Raw genomic sequence first — 8,376 nt, forward strand, 5'->3', positions numbered from 1 at the left:
GGTGAAGAGTACAAAGACAAGTGTGTCTTGCCTACAGTCAAGCATGGTGGTGGGAGTGTCATGGTCTGGGGCTGTGTCACGTACTTGACGGGAGACTGAAATGACAAGGTTGGGCTCTCTTGTTTCTCCAGCCCAGGTCCCGCTGAGAGTAAAACAGAAGGAGCCGAGGGACAGGATGCACACAAGTGCCTGCAGATGAAGACCCGGAAACCTGTAGCAGGAAGTCGCAGCTGGTTGCAGGAGTGTAGTTGCAGAGCAGGAAGTTGCAGCTGCTCGCAGGACTGTAGTGGCAGACACTCGGATAGTAGTGCTGAGCCGAGCAGGGCACCGGAGCAAGGTCACAGGGATAGCCGGGTGCGTTAATAGGTGGGCAGCACGGTACCGGAACATCAGGCAGAGACGAGTCAGATGGGAACCCGGAATCAGGAACCAGAGATCAAGTATAGCAGAGTCCAAAGCAGGGTCAACAGGAGCCAAGCAACGGGAATCAGACTGAACAAACACAGGTTTCAGGATAACAGGAGCACAGCTGAAGACCAGTCAGCACAGATCAGTGGTTGGAGCCCCCCTTATGTAGGCCATCTGGCGCCAATTGGCGCTAGGGACGCGCTTCTGCGCGTGAACGCCCAGCACCGCGCATAAGCGCACACGGGCATTTGTAGGCGATTTCCACTGGTTTCCTTACAGGCTGTATGAATGCTGCCGGCACTGGGGATCTAAAGTTCATTGAGGGAACCATGAATGCCAACATGTGCTGTGACATACTGAAGCAGAGCATGATCCCCTCTCTTCGGAGACTGGGCCGCATGGCAGTGTTACAACGTGATAATGACCCCCAAACACACCTTCAAGATGACTACTGCCTTGCTAAAAAAGCTGAGAGTAAAGTTGATGGACTGGCCAAGCAGGTCTCCCTATTGAGCATCTGTGGGGCATCCCCAAACGGAAGGTGGAGGAGCGCAAGGTCTCCAACATCCACCAGCTCTATAATGTCGTCATGGAGGAGTGGAAGAGGACTCCAGTGGCAACCTGTGAAGCTCTGGTGAACTCCATGCCCAAGAGGGTTAAGGCAGTGCTGGAAAATAATGGTGGCCACACAAAATATTGACACTCTGGGCCCAATTTGGACATTTTCACTTAGGGGTGTACTCACTTTTGTTGCCAGCGGTTTAGACATTAATGGCTGTGTGTTGAGTTATTTTGAGGGGACAGCAAATTTACACAATTATACAAGCTGTACACTCACTACTTTACATTATAGCAAAGTGTCATTTATTCAGTGTTGTCACTATAAAAGAGATAATAAAATATTTACAAAAATGGGAGGGGTGTACTCACTTTTGTGAGATACTGTATATATATATAAATATTTTTTTTTCTGTTTTTGTATTTATTTGGTGCTAAGGGAAAGTCCCATACACCCATGATACTATTTGTTGGACAGACTATTTCTGGAATGTTGGCACCCAAGTACTTCCACACCAGTTATCGAAATCCTGTACGGGTACGTCCTACCCTTTTTCGGCCACCAGAGGGTGCGCGCTGCACGGTGGGTGACCCGATGCGCGTGGCCGGCGGCGATCGTGCCCTCTGGTGGCCGAAAAAAGGTAGGACATACCCGTACAGGATTTCGCCCAGGGGAGCCATTCTGCCGCAGTATATCTGCGTGAGCCGGTTAAAGAGAGAATACGGCACATCTGTTGCTGAAGGCACTTAGCCAGGTCTAACAGAGATACTGTATATATACTTTTTTTCTATGTATGCATCTTTTTTGCACAAGAGCCAGCACAGGGATGTGTGTAAACACACACATCCCTGTGTTGTCAGGGAAGAGGAGCCATATCGTTTGTTCCTTCTACTGTAAGTAGGAAAAACGATATGTCTCCTCTCCTAGTCACTACCATCCCCACACAGTTAGAAGACACTGAGGGATCACACAGTTAACCCCTTCCCTGCCAGTGACATTTACACAGTAATCAATGCATTACTGTGCACTGATGCTGTATAATTGTCAATGGTCCCAAAAAAAAGTGTCAAAAGTGTCCGATCTATCCGTTGCAATACCGCTAAAAATCACAGATCGCTGCCATTACAAGTAAAAAATAAAAAATAAATAATAAAAATGCCATAAATATTTTCCATAGTTTGTTGTAGATGCTATAACTTTTGCACAATCCAATCAATATACGCTTATTGCGATTTTTTTTACCAAAAATATGTAGAAGAATATATATTGGCCTAAACTGATGAAGAAATTTGTTTTTTAAAAAATATTTTGGGGATATTTATTATAGGAAAAAAGTAAAAAATATTGTTTTTTTTTTTTCAAAATTTTTTTGTTAATAGCGCAAAAAATAAAAACCGCAGAGGTGATCAAATACCATCAAAAGAAAGCCTATATTTGTGGGGAAGAAAGGGCGCAAATTTAGTTTGGGTAAAGCATTGCATGACTGCGCAATTGTCAGTTAAAGCGACACAGTGCCAAATTGTAAAAAGTGCTGTGGTCAGGAAGGGGGTAAAATCTTCCAGGGCTGAAGTGGTCATTAAGTCACTTGCACATATTTATACACCTGTACATAGACTGCATTATTAATACGAGAGATTACCATGTTTCTACGTGTTTATTATACTATAAGGGGTGAACTTTTTCTTTCCACCATACCTGTACAAATACAAGCCTCTTGCTCTTAACTATTTTATAAAGTATTTCTTAATCTTACTAAACTTTAACAATATGTACAGTATGAGACACCTGGTATGTGCTGATAAAATCCACACTGAGCTGATTTCTGAACACGCAGAGTAAGATTTCATCATGTAGTAGTTCCCAGTCACCAGTTACTCATGTGTCCCTTTCAGCACGTATTAGTAAAAGCATAATTTCACCAACATCATTGACCACTTTGTACGCTAATGGCTATATCCAGATGACACCACACTGGAAGAGCAATGTAAGACAGACTTCCTTAATCACTCTTACTTCCTTTTGTATAGTGAAGGTCATATCTTGCGATGTCTGACCTGGGCTTGGCTGATCATCTTTGGATTCAGGCTCAATACATTTATGGTTCCCAAACTACGTCAAAGGCCAGGATGATCTCTCTCCTTCAAGCCTGTAGTTTTTGGAAAACTAAAGTAGAACCAAAGGGAAAACTTTTTTTTTTTTATTTTAAAATGAGTAGGGGAGGTTTATAACCCCTTTTAAGTTTTTTTCCCCCCAGTACCTGTGTCCTGTTCGGGAGATTTCCCTTCACTTCCTGTCCTATAGCCAATACAAAAGTGAGGGAATTCCTGGTTGCTACCAGAACAAGTGTCTCTATTCGAAGATTTCCCTTATTTTACAGTTCTGGGGACAGCCCAAAATTTGTGATTTTCTTTTACTTTTGAAGATAATAGTAAACAGGACAAATAGAGAGGGTCAATCTCCCTAACCACTTAAGGACCAGCCTCGTTTTGGATTTTAGGTGTTTACATGTTTAAAACAGGTTTTTTTGCTAGAAAATTATTTAGAACCCCCAAACATTATATATTGTTTTTTTTTTTTTCTAACACCCTAGAGCAGTGATGGCGAACCTTGGCACTCCAGATGTTTTGGAACTACATTTCCCATGATGCTCATGCACTCTGCAGTGTAGTCGAGCATCATGGGAAATGTAGTTCCAAAACATCAAGGGTGCCAAGGTTCGCCATCACTGCCCTAGAGAATAAAATGGCAGTCAACGCAATACTTTATTTTGCACCGTATTTGCTCAGCGTCTTATAAGCGCACTTTTTTTGGAAAAAATTCACTTTTTGAATAAAAAAATAAGACAACAGTAAAGTTAGCCCAATTTTTTTTATATTGTGAAATATGATGTTACGCCAAGTAAATTGATACCCAACATGTCACGCTTCAAAATTGTGCCTGCTCGTGGAATGGCGTCAAACTTTTACCCTCAAAAATATCCATAGGCGACGTTTAACCACTTAACAACCGGCCCATAGCCGAATGACGGCTGCAGGGCGGTTGCTTAACTCTGGGAGGACGTCCTCCCAGAATTCCCCTCTCGCGCGCCCCCTGGGGCGCGCAAGCGAACACATCCGTGACCGGACCCGGCGCATCACGGATCCCGGTAAATGGCCGCTGATCGCGGCCGTTTACCATGTGATCGCTCCGTCAAATGACGGAGCGATCACATGTAAACAAACCGGCGTCATCTCATGTGTACCGATCGGTACACTGTGAGCGGAGAGGGGGATGGATGGCTGCAGCGCTGTGGGCTGTATGTGTAGTGCCCACAGCACTGCACAGTGACATCCGGCCATCCATGCTCAGCCATCCCTAATGCTCTGCAATGCCCTGCACCACTCTGCAATGCCCTGCAATACTCTGCAATGCCCCACAATACTCTGCAATGCCCCCACAATACTCTGCAATACCCCCACAATACTCTGCAATACCCCCACAATACTCTGCAATACCCCCACAATACTCTGCAATACCCCCGCAGTACTCTGCAATACCCCCGCAGTACTCTGCAATATCCCGCAGTACTCTGCAATACCCCGCAATACTCTGCCATACCCAGCCATACTCTGCAATACTCTGTGATACCCAGCCATACTCGGCAATACCCTGCCATACTCTGCAATACCCCCCATACTCTGCAATACCCCGCCATACCCAGCCATGCTCGGCTGTACTCAGCCTCTGTATGTGGCCAGGCTGTGGAAGTCTCACACATGTGATATCGCCGTACTCAGGAGGAGTAGGAGAATCTATTTCGGGGTGTCATTTTTGGTATGTACATGTTATGTGTTAGAAATATTGTATAAATGGACAACTTTGTGTTAAAAAAAAAAAAAATGCGTTTTAACCACTTCTGCCCGCCGGCTGTCATACAACGTTCTTGACTTTGTGTGGGGATATCTGAATGTTGGCTACAGCTACAGGCATCATTCAGATAACAGCTTTTTCAGCCAGCGATTCCCTACACAATAAGAACGATCATAGCAGCTGTTCCACTGCTTTTTTTTTTTTTTTTAATTTCAGGCCTCCCAGCCTAGAGGTGAAATGTGGGGTCTTATTGACCCCATATCACACTGTAAAGAGGACCTGTCATGCCATATTCCTATTGCAAGGGATGTTTACATTCCTTGTAATAGGAATAAAGTGGTCAAAAATTTTTTTGGGAAAAAAGCATCAAACTAAAATAAATAAAGTAAAATGGACAATAAAAAAAAAAAAATAAATAAATTTTAAAGCACCCCTGTCCCTGTGTGCTCGCATGCAGAAGCGAATGCATACATAAGTCCCGCCCACATATGAAAACGGTGTTCAAACCACACATGTGAGGTATCGCTGCGATCAGTAGAGCGAGAGCAATGATTTTGGCCCTAGACCTCCTCTGTAACTCAAAACATGTAACCAGTAAAAAATTTTAAAGCGTCGCCTATGGGGATTTTTGAGTAGCAAAGTTTGGCGCCATTCCACAAGCGCGTACAATTTTGAAAGGTGACATGTTGGGTATCTATTTACTCGGCGTAACGTCATCTTTCACATTATGCAAAAACATTGGGCTAACTTTACTGTTTTGGTTTTTTTAAAGCACAAAACAGTTTTTTTCCCCAAAAAAACGCGTTAAAAAAATTGCTGCGCAAATACCGTGCGAGATAAAAAGTTGCAATGACCACCATTGTATTCTCTAGGGTCTTTGCTAAAAAAACATATATAATGTTTTGGGGTTCTATGTAATTTTCTAGCTAATAAATGATGATTTTTACATGTAGGAGAGAAATGTCAGAATTGGCCTGGGCACTCCAGAACGCCTGAAGGTGCTCCGTGCATGTTGGGCCTCTGTATGTGGCCACGCTGTGTAAAAGTCTCACACATGTGGTATCGCCGTACTCGGGAGTAATAGCAGAATGTGTTTTGGGGTGTAATTTGTGGTATGCATATGCGGTGTGTGAGAAATATCCTGCTAATATGACAATTTTGTGAAAAAAAAAAGTGATTAAATACCACCAAAAGAAAGCTCTATTTGTGTGAAAAAAAGGACAAAAATTTCATATAGATACAGTGTTGCATGACTGAGTAATTGTCATTCAAAATGTGAGAGCACCAAAAGCTGAAAATTGGTCTGGTTATTAAGGGGGTTTAAGTGCCCAGTGGTCAAGTGGTTAAAAAATTCTACAGGTTGCATGTTTTGCGTTACAGAGGAGGTCTAGGGCTAGAATGATTGCTCTCGCTCTACTGGTCGCGGCGAAACCTCACATTTATTACTTTATACATTTTTAATTATGATGTCTTTAGTGCCAGTGATTATATCATTAGATCTAGGAATCCAGTGCTGTACAACTTGTATATATACATATGTCTCATTTTGTATAGCTTATTGACTGGACTACTTAAATATATTAAACACGATTAACTGGTGACTGGGAACTATTACATGATGAAATCTTACTGTACGTGTTCAGAACCAGGTGTCTCATACCGTACATATTGTTAAAGTTTAGTGATGAGGAAATGCTTTATAAAATAGTATTTATACAAGTATGGTGAATTTAACTAGAAAAGGTTCACTCCTTATAGAATAATAAACACATAGAAACATGGTAATCTCTTGTATTAATAATGCAGTCTATGTACAGGTAAATGTTTAACCGCTTCAGCTCCGGAAGATTTTACCCCCTTCCTGACCAGAACACTTTTTGCGATTTGGCACCACGTCGCTTTAACTGACAATTGCGCAGTCGTGCGACGTGGCTCTCCAACAAAATTGACGTCCTTTTTTCCCACAAATAGAGCTTTCTTTTGGTGGTATTTGATCACCTCTGCGATTTCTATTTTTTGCGCTATAAACAAAATAAGAGCGACAGTTTTGAAAAAAACGCATTATTTTTTACATTTTGCTATAATAAATATCCCCCAAAAATATATAAAAAAAACATTTTTTTTCCTCAGTTTAGGCCGATCGTATTCTTCTACAAATTTTTGGTAAAAAAAAAAAAATCGCAATAAGCGTTTATTGATTGGTTTGCGCAAAAGTTATAGCGTTTACTAAATAGGGGATAGTTTTATGGCATTTTTATTAATAATTTTTTTTTTACTAGTAATGGCGGCAATCAGCAATTTTTATTGTGACTGCGACGTTATGGCGGACATGTCTGACACATTTTTGGGACCATTGTCATTTATACAGCGATCAATGCGATTAAAAATGCACTGATTACTGTGTAAATGACACTGGCAGTGAAGGGGTTAACCACTAGGGGCGGGGAGGGGTTAAGTGTGTCTTAGGGGAGTGATTCTAACTGTAGGGGGGATGGGCTGTGTGTGTCACTACTCACCCGATGACAGGGAGCAGTGATCAGTGACACTTGTCACTAGGCAGAACGGGGAGATGCTGTGTACATCAGTATCTCCCCGTTCGTCCTCTCCGCGAGGCGATCGCGGGTATCCCCGCGGTGATAGAGTCCGCGGGACCCGCGACCCGACTCACGTAGCCCCCGGCTGGCACGCGCGCACGCAATGGCACGGCGGGGAATTTAAGTGGACGTACCTGTAAGTCCATTTGCCCAGCCGTGCCATTCTGCAAACGTACATCGGCGTGCGCCGGTCGGGAAGTGGTTAAATATGTGCAAGTGACTTAATTAACCACTTAAGATTTTACCCCCTTCCTGACCAGAGCACTTTTTACAATTTGCAACTGAGTCGCTTTAACTGACAACTGCGCGGTCATGCAATGAGGTATCCAAACAAAGTTTGTGTCCTTTTTCCCCCACAAATAGAGCTTTCTTTTGGTGGTATTTGACCACTTCTGCAGTTTTTATTTTTTGCGCTATAAACAAAAAAAGAGCGACAATTTTGAAAAAAATTTTTTTTACTTTTTGCTATAATATCCCCCCAAAAATGTAAAAAAAACAAATTTCTTCCTCAGTTTAGGCCAATATGTATTCTACATATTTTTGATAAAAAAATTGCAATAAGCATATATTGATTGGTTTGCGCAAAAGTTATAGCGTGTACAAGCTATGGGATAGATTTATGGCGTTTTTATTATTATTATTTTTTTTTTTAATAGTAATGGTGGTGATCTGCAATTTTTAGTTGGACTGCGACATTGCGACAGACAGATCGGCTACTTTGACCCTTTTTTGGGACCATTGACATTTATACAGTGATCAGAGCTAAAAATAGCCACTGATTACTGTATAAATGTCACTGGCAGGAAAGGGGTTAACACTAGGGGGCGATCAATGGGTTAAGTGTTCCCTAGGGAGGTGTTTCTAACTGTATGGGGGATGGGCTGACTGGAGGAGGAGAGAGATCGCTGTTCCTAATCACTAGGAACAGACGATCTGTCTTTTCTCCCCTGACAGAATGGGGATTTG

This window comes from Aquarana catesbeiana, linkage group LG11 (genome assembly GCF_042186555.1).
Source record: "Aquarana catesbeiana isolate 2022-GZ linkage group LG11, ASM4218655v1, whole genome shotgun sequence".
NCBI lineage: Eukaryota > Metazoa > Chordata > Amphibia > Anura > Ranidae > Aquarana > Aquarana catesbeiana.